At 39.8% G+C, this 18,769-nt stretch overlaps 1 long non-coding RNA gene across 1 annotated transcript in view; it reads right to left on the bottom strand.

Moving 5' to 3' along the window:
• Window positions 1-18,415, bottom strand: part of LOC109289452 — a 33,920-nt gene extending 15,505 nt beyond the window's left edge. The window contains exons 1-2 of the long non-coding RNA XR_002095371.1: window positions 18,301-18,415; window positions 15,439-15,514 (exon numbers count right to left, since the gene is read on the bottom strand). This is a non-coding gene — a long non-coding RNA (uncharacterized LOC109289452). The remainder of the gene's footprint in view (window positions 1-15,438; window positions 15,515-18,300) is intronic.
• Between the last annotated feature and the right edge of the window lie 354 nt (window positions 18,416-18,769).

Raw genomic sequence — 18,769 nt, 5'->3', positions numbered from 1 at the left:
TAGATCTCAAAAACAGGCTTATCATTTCTCCTGTCAGATTCACTTTTAAACACTTAGACTCATTTTCTGCATTAAAACGATTATTTTATTTGCTTTGATTAGCTTCGCTAGTTTACATCTGAGCCAGGTCCCAGAGAATTCAGTGAGCAAACTATTGTCAGAGTTGAATCTTGGCCCTAAACTGTTAATGTACTTAAACTGTGGGGTGTGATGTAATTACAGCATGTTGGAGCAGACTCAATTAATCAATTAATTCAGTCTGCCAGAGCGTGCTAATTAGCATGATCCAGAAGCCTTGGCATCTCATGTATTCAGCATCCCTGCACTTCAAAATGGCGGCGGGGGCACTTTAATTAAAGCTCGTCATACAAGCTTTAGTTAAAGCACCCCCGCCAACTTTTTGAAGCACAGGACAGTGGATACACAAGATGCTGGGGGCGCATTAATTAGAGCAGCTCCGGAGAGCTAGTCTAATTAAAATGTCCCCTCCCCTCACCCCTGGAGCAGATGACTTTTTTGACTTTTTATAAAGGTTTATTAAAGGGAAAAGGGGATAACACTCCAACAAAGTAATAAAACAGTGCCCATGCAGGGGCCCAGGTTCAACACACAGACCCTAGGGCTTTGGCCTGGAAGCCCTGCCCTTTCAGTCTAAAAACAAAAATATCTAGTGTAACATCAGCCTGCTGGGAGCCCTGCCTGTACCCCAGGAAGGGGGCTAGCAGTATCACAGTGCGAGGACTAAATGGCCACCCTTGACACTGCAGAGCAACCCCTGAATTGCCCAACGTGCCTGGAAGGCAAGCGCTGTCTGGAGCAGAGGTAAAGATGCCTAAAGATTCTTTTTAAATGATTTCTGTATAAAATATTGTGATCCATTGTCTGAGAGCAATTGAGGGCCAGGGCAAGTTGTACTTACAAATGATAGTCCCAATTACCCTGGGTGAATGCTTCCTCCCCAGCCTGTATTATTCCTCTTGGCATGTATAGGAACACAGCATAATCTTAGTTACCTTCTGATTACAGATCAGGTCCTGAAGCAAAAAGCCAGTTTGATTATGGGACACTGAGTCCAAGTGGAATTTCTCCACTTGCTGTACTGAAAATGTTGCCAATGTTGTGTAAAGCATGTAAATAATATAGTCCTGCTGAAGACATAAGCCTCTACAATTTTTGTTGTTGTTGAGTAAAAGGGCACTTCTGAGGAATCAAGCAAAATGTTTTGAGATAAAAGAATGTTAAATATAGCTAAAAGTGAGAGCTGTATGCACAAACATATCAACCACCATACATTTTATAAGAATTTTAACTTCCAGGAAAGATAACAGTTCATTCCCTCTTGAAGGTAGAGTAGTGAGATGAAAAGGAACATACAAACCTTGAAAGACACCTATTCCAAAGATAAGTGTATTTGCCACAAAGGAAGAAGATATTAATTTATGTCAAATAAAGACATTTTAATATCCCTCTCCAAAAGACTTCCATCACTTTGCTTAGCCATCGAAGTAGGAATACAATTATTTTTTAATGGTTCTTTTGGCTACTAAAGCCATTATCTACACAGGACCATTGCCAGAAACATAAAACTTAGTCCAGCTGGAAAAAATACCATATTAGCACTCCTATTTAAAATATTATACACAGCACAGCATGTTTTAAATTCAGCACAGGATCTCTCCTTAACTATACCCCTGTTGGAAGATTGACCCCCTAGAATGACAGGGTTTTTTCCCCCCGTTTCTAGGCTTTTCTTATTGTCTAGGAGGCATATTCACACAAAAAGACCATCTTTTGCCAAGTAAAATTGATTTTCCTCCACAGAAAAACTACTTTTAACCTGGAAGGAGTGTTCCCCTTCCATAAGGCCTGCATGAAGTCTTCAAAGTGATCAGGTAATGTGTAAAATGGATCTGTGCCCCAAAACACTGAGCACTACATTAACTCTTGAGGGGAGAAAGTGAGCATGTGTAGTTTTAAAAAGTGCATAAAATACAGTATAACCTATCTGGCTATAGCTTTATAGAGCAAATCTCTGAACTACTCTCACACATCCTCAGCATACTGTAAGTTTTTGGGGGCAGGACGTATTTTATATATCTATGTATGGTCCCCTTTTTGTCTTTGTCTAGACAACTAAATCCAATGGACAAACATAACCATGGTCTAATTTTCAGAGAAGCTGAACATCTATGTTTCTTAACGAAATCAGTGGAAACTGGCTGTCTAATGCCTTTCAAAATGACACTGGTTTTACTTAAGAATAAAATATTGGTTCAACTGAGCCAATAGGGATTTTGGCATTGAGTTCTGTAGGGACTGGATTTCACCGTGTATTTCTAAATATTGTCTTAGATGTCCAACCAAAGGTCCAGTCTTAGAAACATTACTATATGTGAATAACTAGACTTGTGTGCATCATCTCAGATCCCACATACTTAACCAGACACACAGAAGCTAATGGGACTATTTCTGGCAGGAAAGCTATTCATGTTAGTACATTTCTCTTGAATCAAGCCCTATTTTTAATCATTTAGGACCTACAGCTCTTGAACCAAGGTGTTCATTTTTGTACCTTGCATAACACCAAGCACAATGCAAGTGCCAAACCAGGGATGGCCAAGCTGCATTACGTGCCACAAGTGGCATGGGCAGACTGTTTGGCACATGGCAGTTTGGGAAGGGGGGAAACAGCACGAAGTAGAGCAACATACTAGACAGGGAAAGGACACTGGAGTGGCACTTGGAGAAGGCATAGAGCTTAATTTGTGCCATGCATAAAAGGCTAAAAAGACTGGCCCCCATTGTGCTAAGCAAACAAACAGTAAGAAAAACAAGACATAAATATAAGCATGCTGAGATATCCATTCTATTGTGGCATTATTACAAAGATTTTTTATATTTACTTTGAACATAGTAAATCAATAGCTGTAACTAAATTTGAAGAACAAAGAGGACAAAGTACAGGAAATTCTATGTAGCAAACTTAAATATTTTGGAGCAGTCTGTGTGACTTAAGACATTCCATAATATGAATATATATAACAGTCAGATTGATTCCCAATTGTTAAATCTTGTATTCTATTTGATATTGATATAATAGCAAACATAATTAGAAGTAATAAACTTAAATTATGCTTAGTACTGATCTGATAGAATATAGAATTAAAAGTAATAAGTGCTAATATTTTCTTCAATTTGGTATACTACTGGAAGTGACTATGCAAATACATTAATGTTCACAGGTCACCAGTTCAAATGCAAAGAAATGATACACACAAAATAATTTTATCATTTGTGTTTGCAAAGAATTTGAATCATGAAGCATTCCTTGGTTCTTTCAAGTATTAATAAAAACATGCAAATCATGCCATTGTTATATTAAGTAAAAAGCAGGTATTAGAAGAAAAACATGTACATGGAAATTATGTAAAATGATCAATATTCAAAACCTCTCTCATGTTCTTACTGTGTTTCTAAACAGTACAGTCCATATAGCTTTCAATACCTTCAGGAGATTTGTAACCTATATAATACATATGTACTTAAGAATAAATGCATTGGTACACATCCCTAGGATTTCATTTGATGGAAACAAGGTAAATAGTTCAAGGGAAACTTTTTGACATTACCCAGTATAAAATCAAATACGTAACCACAAAAGGCATAATTTTAGAATTCCTTTGTTATACTTCAAAGATGTATTCATTTTTTAGTTATAGAATAATACAGGATTTAAGATTCAAGAAAGATTTTATAACTAATCAGCAGCCACTGAAATTCTTCCTGACACTACAGAAAATGTGGGTATAACAAACTTGAGCAGAGAGATATGAGACTTCAAAAACTGAAATGTGCTTAAAGTTATTTAAATGGAAACCACTTTTATAGTCATGCTGCCAAAAACTGCATTAAAAGAGTATTAAGGTTTAAGAGTTGAGCAACCAGAAGTTAAGATATACCAGAATGAAGGTTAATTGTACAATTTTAATTAGGAGGTCCTTTGCATAAATACTCTGAAATTTTTTAATTACACAATTGCTTGAAATTTCGAGTTCCTGCTCCAAAGCTTGTGGAGGTGTTAAAGCATCTGACCAGAATGGTTCTAAGTCTTTTCTATATGACAAAAGAATATATTTTCACCCTATCCTCCTTCTCAGCACAACTGGAGCATTTTAACGGAAACTTTACAAAAAAGCAGCCTGAGGTAGACACCTGGCATGTAAAATTTCAGCCTGAACAATTTACATTTGGCAAAGCTATAAACAACTGAAACCAGGGTCTTGTAATGAAAAGTGTCAGGTAACCTGAGCTATAGGCGTCACTTCCTACTCTGCCTATAATTCAGTACATGAAGGGTTATATGGTGATTTTTAATCTGGAGACACTGATGGAAGCTCCACGCAGAAAATAGATTGCCCAAATGCATTTGGACATTTCATGATATGTTTTATATTACAAATATTCTCCCCAAACAAAAAAAGAGAAAGGGAAAAAATAAAGGGATGAAAGCGGGAGAAAGAGACAGAGATTATTTTTGTTTCATTTTAAATCAAAATGAAACTTCGGGGGGGGGCGGGGAAATGGAAAATCTAATCTTACTTGACAATTTTATCCATATGTTTGAGTAACTGTAGAAGTTGTTTTTGTATGATTTTGTGAAAATCTGTCATCAGCTCTTTATTTGAAGCTAGAGGGCTACTTTTTATTTAACTAAATGACTACAATGTCAAATATTAAAGTTAGATATAAGTAATAAGATTTATTGCTACCATCCCATTCATATTTCACCTCTATTAAGGAGATAAGCAGTGGAGAGATTCCATTCATGTCTAACTTCTTAAGATCAGAAATCATTATGTACATTTATGTATGCTGCCATTTATAAGTTTTAAAAACGTACAAATTGTGATGTCCCAAGGTCATGCTTTTCAAAAATAAATTACAACATATTCTAGGTTTGGTATATCAAATCAGCTTTTAAATGGTTAACAGATTTACCATCTGTAACTAAAAAATAAAAATAAGTGTAGAGAGTGCACAGTTAACAAGTTCACCAACAATAGAATGAAATATGTTGAAAATGATGGAAACAACATGAGAATTCACATTGGATCAGTTGCCAAAGCTAACCAATAATAAAAAAGCCACAGAAACATGCAGATGTTAATACCAAGTATGAGAAGAAAACCAGCCAGTTTCATAACCAAAAGCAAGTCACTGGATACATGGACTCCCTCACCATTCCTCTACACATCTGGGCCATACAAAGAGATGTCCCTGCATATGCTGGAGTCATGGGGGATGTTTCATGGGAGACTGAGATAGCCAAACGTAGAAGTAGGCAAAACTTAACAACTGAATGAGCAGCCGCACTGCTCCCAGAAGTGGCCGCGGAGCTCCCAGAAGTCTGCCCTCCCCCCACCAGTCACCTGAGAGGGGAGTGTGGCCTGACAGGGGGTGCACCAGTGCTCTCAGGAGGTGCATGGTCTGTGGAGACCATGAATAAATGTAGGCTGGAAACTAGAAGAAGGTTTTAAATAGAGGTGCACTGATACATCAGTCCCATATTGGATCGGCACTGATATAAGGAAAAGCGACTCTATTGGCAATTGGCTTTTTTTGGCTATGGTCAATAATGACACTGCTAAATGCCCTGTGCATGCATGCAGCTGCAGCGCAGCATGCAGGCAGCCAGGAGCACAGCCCGGCAGTGTGGAGAGCAGCTGGGTCCAGCTGATAAGTTTGTTGTGAATGAAGGGTCATGGCTGGGAAGACCAAGGCCCTGGGATGAGGGGGGACTGGGTCGGGGGCTGCAGCGGGGCAGACACTGCACAGCTGAAGTGGAGGGGGGACAGTGCCACAAGTGGCTTGCCCGCGGGGCATGGGAAGGGGTGGATCCCGCCACTATGTGCACCCTGGGAGGGCATGGGTATGTGTGCCCGCAGATCTGTGCATAGGGTGAGGGTAGGCTGCTGCTGCAGGCTGGATCCAGGGCAGCACTAGGCTCTTCCTGGCAGGGGTTGGCCATGCTACGCTCAGGGTGGATGGCCGTGGCACTAGGAGGCATCTATGGGGGGGCTTAAGTGAATTTTGGGGTGGCTGCAGCCCCCCATAACCTTCTCCCACCAGCACCCATGATCACAGCCCATCCTGGTCCAGCCCAGCCCAGCCCAGCCCAGCCCCCTGCCAGAAAGAGCCCAGCACCAGCCCAGCCTAAGCCCGCAGTGGCAGCACACCCTCACCCCACATACAGATCCTGGGGCACATGGCTCCCATGCCCTCCCAGGGTGCATGCAGCAGTGGGAGCCACCTCACCCCCACACTGCTTGAATGAGCCACTTGTGGCTTCATCCCCTCCCTGCCCCCTGCCAAGCTGGGCAGCACCAGCCCCTGTCCCAGCCCCACTCCCTCCCTCACCCTGGTGCCCTCAATCTGCGCCCCCACTCCTTCCCTCCCCCCTTGCCCCTTCACCCACAACAGACTTACCAGCTGGACACTGCTCTCCAAGCTGCCTGGCTGTCTATCGGATTCAGATTGGTATCGGCCAATATGGCTCATTAAAAATTGGCCATCGGTATCAGCTGAAAAATTCTGTATTGGTGCACCCCTAGTTTTAATCCATCAAAGCAATGAGGATCTGAAATTAAATTGCTTCCAATAAGAATAAGAGGGGCAAAAAAATATTTTTAAGTTGAAAGTTGGTAAGTTTGTAAAAGAATTATAAATGTGGTGGCTCTTAACAGCATGGGCGACTGGTGCTGCCTTAGTCCAGTGACCAGTCAGCAGCTAGAGGGGTTCCCCCCATGGCCAATCATGCTGACTGGGGGGGGGTCCCCCTGCAGCAAAACTTACCAACTGGATGAGCAGCCACACTGCTCCCAGAAGTGGCTGCAGAGCTCCCAGAAGTGGCCGTGGGGCTTCCAGAATTGGCCATGTACTCCCCAGCTGGCACTCCCGCTTGCCCTCCCCCTGCCAGTCACCCGAGAGGGGAGTGCGGCCTGACAGGGGTGCACCGGTGCTCTCGGGTGCATGTGCACCCCTGTGCATCCCCTATGTGTTGCCACTGCTTAATAGCAAGGCAGCAGAACTTGATGACAGAGGAAGTTCCTTTCAAGACTGATATCTCATGCTACTTGCTCTTATGAAACATATATATTCCTTGCCAATCTTTAGAGGTTCTTCAGAAAAGTAACTCAACTTCATGCTGTAATTCTTCACTGAGTTTTCCCAGATGTCTCTGCCAGTGACAGGCAGGCACAGCTAGGGGAAGTCTTTGGCTGAGAGGCTGTCCTGTCAAGATGCCTCACACAAGCCCCTAGAGAGCTGCCAAGTTTAAAGGCAGGCCTCTTGGCCTTTCACCTAGATTTTGTTCAGAAGAATGGAGGTATTTGTTCTCCAATATAATATCTGGACATTAAGGTGGCTCAGTTTTTGTACCTGCAGTGTTGGACCTGGTTAATTGCAGGCACCAATGCCTGCCAATTATGATTTCTAATGCTGGGTTATCTGAAGGGGCCCAAAATGCTCAGTGCCCAGATCCTATTGAAAGACAATTGCAATTGGGCACGTGTCTCTTAAGGATGAGCTTAACAGCCATGCCACTGCTCAGTTAATTATACCTGTAAAAAGATTATTCCGAAGTACTTTTAAAAATCAAGCTTACATTTACTTTCTCATACAGAAGGATTTCAATGTGCACCACAGCTACAATGAAATCATTAACCACTTCTGTGGAGAAATGGCGCAGAACCACACTACACAGGAGTGTAGGACAGAAAGTAAAAAAGAACTTGCCCCATAGAAACAAGAAGAGTATCAGGAAGACAGGCCTAAACTATTTCAGGCCAGGAAACCCAGGTTCTTAACCCTTCAAGGAAAAGTGCCATAGGATAGTCTGTAGAAAACACTTCTGTTTGATTATCTCATTCAAAATATATTACACTGACCCCTGACAATATACTGGTGCACTAATTTAACATTAACTGTGATTTCTGGAATCATCACATCACTTTTTAAATCACAAAAGTTTCCCTGGATGTTTCTCTTCCAAATATTGATCATATCTAGCCCTGCTTAGTTGGTCTGACAAGAGCCTTGTCAGATAATATTTTTAACTAGCATTCTTGTTTATTTACATCTTGAGATTAAGGGGAAAATAACCATAAACTCTGCAACTAGCAACTCAGCACTTGCTCTGTGCTTGGAAGAAACTAATTTTCCCTACATGTTTAAAATTATATAACACATTTCAGATGTTGGCTCAAATTACTTTTAGAATTGCATCCAAATCCGGGAACCTTTTTTCCCTGTTTTATTCTTTTACAATTTTTCCACTTGTGCTTTTTCATTTTTAATTAAATCACAATTTATTTTATAATACTAATTTAAAATCTTTACTGCAAGAAATTCTATCCGTTTGCATAGTTGTTACATGCATCCTGTGAGCAAGTGACTAAAGTTTTGCCTATTGTTGCACAGTACCTATGCCCCCCGTTTACAAGATCTAAAGGGATAGAACTTCACCTGGTAAAACAGTGTCATGCCTCTGAATTCAATGGAGTTATGCTGATTTACACCATCTGATGATCTGGCCAATAATTTAATTAATATAATCAAATCCATGTACAGACATCAGAATAAACAATACCAAGCAGCAAGACAGCTATACAAGAAACATATCATGCAGCGAAAATCAAATAAATCTCAGAGACTTCTTAAATCACTATTTCATTACATAGATTTGTTTTCTATCGGCTTTGATCTCTTTCATTGCATTATACCAAGCTTGTCATTAGAGGCATGAATTTCTTCCTGTTAAATTGACCTCACATTCAGTGCTGATATCTAGTGACTGAATCCAATTGCAGCTTTAGTCTTTTTATTCAGTATTAAAAACCCTAAATTATTACATTATATGTAGAACACATGCCATGTGGGTGTCTGAGACTGCATATCCAGCACGAATGCATTCTTAATGAACACTCTAAGTCTGGATAGTATTGTAGAAGAGAGAGCGCAATGAACTCTTATTCAGCTATGAATTTGCACTTCACCATGATAATAATTATTAAGCTAATTTAATAATGGACAAACATCTGGGGTGCTGTGACCACTTCTTATTGAACTAGCCATAATCATCTCACTTGTGTTTTCCTCATCTGTCTGTTTGTATCCACCTGTTGAATTCTCTTTCTTAACTAGATTGTAAGTTTTTTCATTATGTGCATAATGAAATATATGTATAATATATATATATACATAATGTGTATAAGATTCTGATCTTTAGGTCCTGTTGCAATATAAACATTAAATCATAATTTTAGGAGACCAAGAGAAGACTGAATAACAGTTCTATATATAAATCCATTGTGCCAAATTTTGCACTTGAAGCAGAGTAGATCATACAAGGTCATGCTAGGAAAAGTGAGAGCAGCTTTACTTTTATATTCCATTTACATTAATTTCTCTGGCAAATGTCAAGCCTGTTAGAGTACTGCATCCTTTCCAGGGAAGCTGTACTGGTTCTGTTCAGTATTCGCTAATTGTGAGTTATCAAACATTATTCACTATTTAGGCATTTAGGTTATTTTCAACAGCTATCCCTCCCTGAACTGGCAGAAATAGAAGGGACCTGCCTTTTGACACATGACAACCTCTGCATTTCTGAATGAGTTTTGGCATGTGTAGATGAAGTGAGAGCAATAGAGGAGTTCCACTGGAAAAATTATTACTATTCCATTCAGCCACAGAAAACAGTAAATGTGAAGTGAGCAGACTGATGACAGTCTTAAAAGTTCCATGGGAAGAAAAAAACTTATTGAACATAAGTAGAAAAATATCCTATTAGTAATATGCTAAATACTCTATGGTTTCTTTTTAATAGTATATAAGTATCCACAGTAGGCTAAAAAGGATAAAATGAAAAAGATGAGTGTTAGAACATCAAGGGGAATGAATGACAAACAGATGCTAAACAGACAAATGAGCTATGGTTGAAAGAGGCCAGCAATGTTGTATGATTAGGGGGTGGGGGAAGGAAAGAGAGAATGGAGAGAAGAGTGAAAAGAGAAAGAGGTGGATAAAAAAAATCATATATATATATATAGCCCCAGAGAAAACTGGAAACCACGCTTAGTTGTAGTCTGGAGATGATCACAGGAAACAGTTTATAGAATTAAAAACATTTGGGAAATTATGGTACTTAGGAGAAATTGAATATAAGAAGTAATGCTCATGTATGAAAAAGGGAACTTCAGAAATGTGGAGTGACTGCAAAGCAGAAAATGGAGAAGAGGTAGAAAATCAATAGATACAAAGGTCAATGTGAAAAAAGGAAAGGTTATAAAAGGGCCTGATCCAGAGCCTATTGAAGTCAGTGGGAAGACTATTTATTAATAGACTATGATGGTAAATGTGAATACAAGTGGTACATTTAGATCACCCTGACTGAGCTTAGAGCAATCTAAGTGTCTGGGTGTGCAAGCATTCACAGGGCTTAGGTTACACTAAAAATGGCACATCCAATCTAAAGTTAGTTCGCATCAAACAAGAGCGACATGGGTTAACCTGACGTAACATGAGTTAACCCAGCCGAGTGAATACTTGAATGAGTCCCCAGCATAGCCCCAGGGCTGGGAAGGCCCAGCCTCTTTCCCTAGCCCTGGGGCTACACTGTTTTTACCTCATTCTCCCAACCTTGACCAGGCTATTTTCTACCCCTCTCTACCTGACCAACCAACGCACCTTTGGACTGGACAGCACTCCCAGCAGACCCAGCAGTCTGCACTCCCTGGACCTCTCAGCCCTTCTCCCTGGACTTACCTCTGGCTGCCCGCACAAACCCTTGCATGGGGTGGAAGCCGACTCAGATCTAGGCAGTTCAAAATTAGCTGCCAAACTTGATCCGGGTCTTCCTAACACTTGTTTGCACCCTACAGTGTTAGGTGAAGCTAACAGACCCAAATGGAGATTGTTCTGGGGGCATGGAGGTAGTCTGGTTCTGCTGGCCACGTTTGAGTTGAGCACAGTTTGATGTGGGTTGAGGAAAATGCCTGTCAATCTAAGCATGCTCTAAAATGTAATTTTTTTGACTCATCAAATATAATCTATTTTCCTTCTCCCCATTGTTTACTCAAAAGATTTGCGATCAAACTTTGTATATTATGTAGGTAAAATAACTCAGCACTGTAAACTAACATTTTTAATCCTTATTTAGGAACCTCTTAATGAGTCAACCATGTTTAAAGTCTTACCTTCAAAAGAAAGCTCTGTTGGAGTTTACTAGATTTAAACAATGGTAAATATGTAGGCAGAAGGAACAAATCAGAAATTTACCTCAAGGTGGAAAAAGAGGAGGTGAGACGAAGGGCACATTTTCAAATTTGACTCGAACCCAAGTTTTTAAAAGGTATTTAGAAGTTACGCTACCCAGTGTTGTAAACTAAATGTCAGGATGAAAACTATTGAATATAATAACAAAGGTCAAAAATATAAACACCAGAGTAATGAAAAACCTTGAAGGGGTGAGGGAAGAAAATCAGCTGAGCCACCTGCTTCTCCACTTCTAAAGACTGCAATTTAGAGACAGTAGATATAAGAAGGACCTCCAAGAATGCCATTATAATAATCGATCTGAGAAAGATTTATTGTTGCAACAGTAAGCACATATTTTGGAAATGTTCATTAAGTATAATCGACAGGTGAAACAGCAGGATCGATATGTGAAAGAAACAGGAAACCAGAGTCAAAGGTTATATCAAATTCCATGTGACAGCAACAAGTGTGATGCAAGTTTCATTTACCTCATTCTGCAGAGACTCAAGTGCAGAAAGTCAAGTCACAGCCAAGACATAACATTTCTGCATTACTTTTAGCAGATGGTTACCAAACAGCCAGCTGGAAATGACAGCTGAACAAGAGATAACAGAAAAGCAAATTTCCTTGGAAAATTCAGAGGCAGAAGTTAAGAGTCAATAAGTATCTTGACAGTATTGAATTTCACCTGCTCCGTGTTCAGATAATATGTATGCTTGTTCCCTTTATTCTGACCCAGACAAGATCCACTGATTTGCTTTCCTTACACCAGATTAGGGTGATTCCACATCCATACTCTAGCATGAGGTGATTCCAAAAGACTGAGGCATGACTTCTTTATCTAAAAATCCAACAAACTCATAGCCAGAGTTGTTTCAGAGCAGCACCTGCCCCCCTAGGGATGGTGGCAGGTGGCTTCACTCCCCAAAAGAACACTTTTTTTCAATTCCCATTCCCCAAGTCTCTCTCAGAACCACACCTACCTGCAACCCACCTACTGGAAGCTCATTACAGAGCCTTTGGTGAAGACTGAGATTCCATCCAAGGTCTTATCAGGTTAGCAATGTGTAACTTTAGCTACCTTTGGTCTGAAGTTTTGAAAGTGGCCACTGGGTTTAGGGTGTTCCAATTCCTATGGACCCTTCAGGCCAAATGTCAGAGTTGTGGTTGTTCAGCCCTTACCAGTCTATTAAACTGCATTATGTAGAGCTTTCTTTCTCCCCCTGAAGCATCAGCCATTGGCCACTCCTAGGCACACAATTCTGCAACAGATTAATTTAAGCATGATACAGAATGGCAAATAATAATCATGCTACCAGTATTAAAAATGTTATACTTTGCACATAGCCCGTTTTATTTCAAGTATCCTCAATCCTGACTCCTCAATTTACATCTTCAGTGACTGCCTGTCTTGCATGCATACCAGCCCAGCCTCTGGCTTCTTTATTATTCATTCCATCCAGGAAGAGCACACACCAACTTCAGAGGCTTCCTCAGCCTGATGAAGGGTGTTTAAATTCAAAAGCTTGCAAAAAACAATTTTCCAACTATTTAAGTTGATCTAATAGATGATGTCAGATTCACCCAAAGAACCTTGTCTGGCTATGTCCTTAGAACAACACCACTACAACCTACACCCCTATTTATTCAAAAGTCTTTCTTACTCTGTACATCATAATTGCTCTTTCTGACCTCTTCTGATTTACAGCACTATAGCTCATTAGAACTATACAATACAAAAAACTACGTTTTCAGAGTAAAATATGTATATATATATTTGTGTACTAACAAAAATGGAATACTATAAACCTCATCTCTCTTAATTAAATTTATCTTAATCTAATCTAATAAATCTAATTAATCTATCTTAATTAAAGGATTACACATAATTTTCAATAATGTTATTTAATAATATTTGGTGTTATTTAATAAGTTAATGTCTTTTACACTATCACAAAACTCTTCTCAGATAATATTAAACATTATGGCTGTGCAAAGCTTTGGTCTGTCATTCGATTTGGCGCAGATTCAGCCCGACTCAGCGGCCAAATCTCCAAATCAAATCAGAAGACCCTTTAATCTCTCTGAATTGAATCAGAACCCTCTGAATTGATGTGGAAAGATCCAAAGAAATGCGATGATTCAGACATAGACACAGCCTTAAAAGTTTTTTCTATATGCCTCAAGGTACCAGGCAGTTGTGAATGCTGAGATAGTGGGGCAGATGGAGCGTCCCATGGGAGCATGGGGGGTCCCCAGCATGCTTGGCAACAGACCCAGAAGTAGACCAGAAGCCCTTCTGGTTTACTTCTGGGTCCACCGCAGAGCACATGAGGAACCCTGTCCCCACCCTCCAGCTCAGTGACTGGTGCCTCCTCAGTCTGAGGGAGCACCCAGGTTCCGCCCCCCATGGCTGATTGCTGATTGGGGGAGGTCCACTGCCAAGCATGTGGGGGCCCCCGCGCTCCTGTGGGATGCTCCATCTGCCCCACCATCTCAGTGTTCACAAGCCATGCCTGGTACCTTGAGGTGTGCAGAAAAAACATTTAAAGCTGTATCTATGGCCGAATCACTGATTCTCTGAATCAGCATTGAATCTTCAGATTTGGGTTTGGCTGAATTGAATTAGGACAGTGATCCAAATCAATGAATCATATCACTGTCCCCCAAATTGGGCCGAATCCAAATTGAATACAGCCCACTTCACACACCCCTATTAAACATTGAATTTAAAGATTGTAGAAGCAAGAGAACTGAAGGGTTATGGCCACTGTTCCTTCTCAAATCACCCCCAGTATTGTGAGACATGACAGGGATTTTAGAACAGTGGGGGTCTTTCATAAGTCATATGTGCTGCAGCAATGCAACAAATTATGAGCAGAGCTTAAACCTGCACCCTGAATTCTTGTCTTTGTGAGCATGTTTCTCATGTGTGGAGTGTTGGTTTTATGCAGAGATGCTGTAGGCTGTGTATCATGAGCAGTATTGAACCATAGAGATGGATTCTTTTCTAAAGTTTTTAACATTTAAGATACATTTCTAAACTTGGTGTATGCTCCTTTTATTAAAAATCTGCAACCACATTTAATAACCATTGCCCTCCTTTGGATGCCAGTTCACTACATTTAAATAATAATATATTTAATCTAGAAAGAAATTATTTTTGTCAATACTGCACATGACATTATGGTGTAAATTAGAAAATTTAGTGATCATATGAAAGGAGCATATATTAATCTGATTTTAGGATGAACAGATGAAATGCCTATGTAATCAAAGGTAGTAATCAGTATGATTTCACAGAGATGAAAAATATTAGCCATATTTGTCTGATTTCATAAAGACTTAGGGGACCAGAAAAATCTGTGTATTCTGATGTAGGTTTAACAGACCTCAGTGATCAAGTAACTTAGAGTCAAATTCTGACTTGCCTACTCTGTTGAATAGTATCATTTTCCATGAATAGTTCCAGTCAAATCAAGGAGGTTACCCCAGAAGTAACCTGCATGAAAACCATTGCCTTCCCCAGAGTGGCAGGGCAAATTGTCACCCAGTCTCCCCCTCCCCGCCCCCCCAGCATGGAGTGCCCCACTCTCTAGGGGCTTCTCCCTGGGGCATCGTGCCTAAGAGTCTCATGGGGGGTAGCGGGGGCATAGATGCGGGGGGATGCTCCACACTGTGCATTGATTGGGAGATGCTGGGGTGCAGACAAGCCCTGGAACAAGAGATCTGGCACATGGGAACCCCTTACCCATGGTCCAAGGAGCTAGGATGGCATCCAGCAGGACTCACTGCAGGGAGCAGTATGGCAAGAGGGGAGAGGACCAGGCTGCCCGAGACCTGCTGCTCAGGCCAACATTGACTCAGCCCACCTTTCAAAGCCAACTTGCTATATGCTTGCTCCCAACCTAAGCTTGGGTGCTTAAGTTAAAGTTCAATAGTTAAAATGTTTCCACCTTGGCCCACTTGAATACCTTACAGACAAATTTATTTAAAAATGCATGAGCTTTCATACACTCGAACATATGAGTTCGTCTGTAAGGGTCCCTCTTCCTGACTTCAGACTAACAAAGTTAACTACCTCCCTCTACATATAAATATTAGAGGCAATCTTATGTTACCTACCCCACTTCGAGTTCAGTTCCTGTGGCCTTTTCAGATTTTAAAGAGTCTGAATCTGCCTCTGCCAATCAAAGTAGAACTAAGGGAGAGAAGAGAATTATGAATAAAATAGGTCAAAGTTTATGATCCAAATTCTTTTCTTATTTAAAAATAAGCACAGGCAGAAAATCTAGTCAAAATTTACAGATATTAAAGCCAAACATAGCCATCTTTATAGCTTCACATTTGTTCACTTATTATATATTTTGTGTATATATTTGTAAAGCAAGCTTGACATGGATGGATTATTCAGAAAGCTATTTTGAAGGAAAATGGGTAGTAATATTCTCAGGATCAGATACAAGAATAATTGCTGATCTCTGGTTAATTATATGATAATAAGACTTGTTCTACAGGCTTATGTAGCATAGTAGAATAAGTTTCAGATACTGGAGTTTGTTCCTATTACAGTTAATGAGAATTTTCTGTTTCACTTAAGTGACAGCAAGATCAAGTCTCCTAGTTTTGAAACGTTGCAATACAAACTTCCGGGAACTAGAAGGTTCAAATCTCAGTGTAGATGACTTAAACTCTTCATCCTTCTAAGGTAGATATGATAAACTGAGTCTATGCACTTTAGTATGTTGCTTCTTAAAATGAGTCCTTAAATGTTTGAATATGTATAAAAAAGAAAGATCCTGCTCCACTTTTCTTCAGAAGTAGAAGATGGCCCTTGTGTTTGATCAAAGCTTTGGGCTGATTTAGGGCTGTTTTTTAAGTGGTGCTTTAAGGTATGTATCTAACTATTTCTGTCTCTTGGAACCTTAAAATAAATAAGGATATATATGATACAGATATTCGTGAAAAGAGAGTATAGGTATGTGAGATTTCAGTTCTAAGCATAAGCAACTGCTGCAACATTTAGAGGCAGAGTAAATACATTTTCTATTAGTTGTATATATAACTCATACTATACATATGTATGAGCTCTATCAATCTCTCTATCTATCTCTCTATAAATAAATATGGGGATACACATAACATTTTCTCAACTTGATATTGAATTCAGTGTCCTGTTTTTCTTCAAATAAAACAAAACCATTGGCCTGCTTTTCACAGAGGAAGAGTCTTTGCTCTCTAAGCTTTTGTATTCAATAAAGAGGCTGGCCTGTGCTCCAACAAACAGAATTATTCAGCAAGTCACTGCCTTTGAAAAGTAACATGTAACACCTTGTTTTGTTCCTCAGTTCAAAAGGCACTGTCACTGTTGTACACCAGTGTTTTAAAAAAAAGAAGACTATAATTCATATGCAAACTAAGAGGGGGGATTTCATGATTTCATAATAAAATGTTGAAACGCTTTGATCGTGAGCTGGAAGGAGGTGTGAAACAGTGCTTCAGAAAGAGACAGATATTTGTGTAATCAGCCTTTATGTATTGCCAGTTCAGAATAATAACATATAAAAAGCCCCAACTTACCTCATCTGCCTGGTACAGCCAAGGCATAAATAAAAGAGAACAATGGAATTACTATTACTCACTCACTGAGCCCCAGCTACATCACTGTATTCTTTATAATTGCTGGCAAGAAGATTAATGTTTTGTTAAATATCAGAGTAAGGTCACAAGGGGGCTTGTAGGGCTGTCTAAACATCTAGTCTTTAAACTGCTTCCTTCCTTTTTTTTCCCTTCACGGAAATGAACTTGTAGCATTTCCTCTAATTATGGTGATTTTTGTGTTTTGTGTGTGTGAAAGGTGGATTCCATCTCTGACTCAGAGAATCCAAAAAACAGACAAGAGTAATAATCAGTCTATACATAATATCACTTAATAACTTAACGTATTATATGGAGGGTGATTTCTGTGTGTCAGTTATATTCAGAGCAGATGTTGGAGTTGCATGTTGTCTGCTACCTGTCAGAGTTCCTAGTAAGTTCCTCTATGTCCTGGAGTTGATTGGGTCTATGTTCACAGTATAGAAATCTCTCCATTATTATTGTTGTTGTCATCACCATGTAAATCAGTATTGTTTTGAAATCTAAATCTAAAAATAATCCTTGTAACAGGCTATTACATAAACGTTCATGACTCCAGGGTAATAAAGATTTAGGACAAAAAACATCATAGTCTTGTCATTTGAAGAAACCAATAGCCTCTGCACCTGCGGCATGATGCATCTAGCATGTACAAGAGCAGGCAGAGCCTTTGGTGTCAAAGTTCTCAGAGGTGGAGCGAAGCACCAAGTTCTGCGATATCTTCAAAGAACTGCTCAGAAATCTGTTCTTTCTGCTCTCACCACAGAAGTTTAAGGCCATTCCTCTGTATCATAACAGCATCCTTCCTTACATAAAAAGACACAATAGGACTTTACACGGAAACCATCAATGTGACTACTTAATGAGTTCATAGTGGTTGCGGCCAGAATTGTATGAGCCTCAACCATCCTCCATTCATCTAACATACACAGGGTTTATTCTGAGAATCATACTTACATCTTCTCTAAGTCAATAGAGGAGGAATACTTTCCCCCCTTAATTTCCTTCTGCTATTGGTGGTTTCCATTAATCTGTCTTTCCTTGATGTCATGTTTAAGCTGCATGGGATACATAAGTGATCAAGGTAACAGGGCAGCTATCATAAATTGAGTAAAAAGAACTCAAAGAAGAGAGTGCTCTGGGAAACTGGATCAGTTGGGACTGGAAGCCAACCCCTGCCCCCCCCCGCCCCCCCAGAGTGTGTGGTAGGAGAGAGGTATGGAAAAGTAAGTAGTAGTAGTAAAGGTAGAAGGACCTTCAGTTTGTTTTCGTTTTTTCTGCCAGATAAAAACCTTGGAGGAACCCAATTTTCTGGACTCCTTGCTTAAACCCTAAAACTTATCATCTTACCAGGGTTTCACAAATGCGCTTTCTTCTTGCATTTTTCCTGGGCCACCATGGTTGCAACAACACTCCAACCCTACTACAGGGTTCCAAAATCAGTCTGAAGATAAACTTTTTAAATGAGTGCCTTCCTGTTAATGGAAAGTTTATTTGGTTATGTTCTATGGCCTCTCAGAGTTTTGGACTTTGAGACCGTATGTGTTGGCTGTGAAGCTACTGGTTCTTATATTTACAGTATGATGGAGATATTTGTCATGATTCTGTAGTTAATGATTAAACACTGAAATTGATTCTTCCAGCAAAAAGATTTAAAAATTAGCAGAAGAAAGGGTTTGCACTGAAAATAAACTAACCAAGCATGCCTTTACTTCATTTCTACATTAAATTATTGCTTTAAAGATTGGGAAAAACCCTGTAGTGGTGGCCATAATGGCCCTTCAATCACTGTAAGAAACAATTAATAACAAGATAGCTA

Source organism: Gavialis gangeticus, unplaced genomic scaffold (genome assembly GCF_001723915.1).
Source record: "Gavialis gangeticus isolate Ggan-Ray unplaced genomic scaffold, GavGan_comp1, whole genome shotgun sequence".
NCBI lineage: Eukaryota > Metazoa > Chordata > Crocodylia > Gavialidae > Gavialis > Gavialis gangeticus.
Note: the sequence above shows the minus strand (reverse complement) of the source record. Positions and strands in the feature narration are given on the sequence as shown.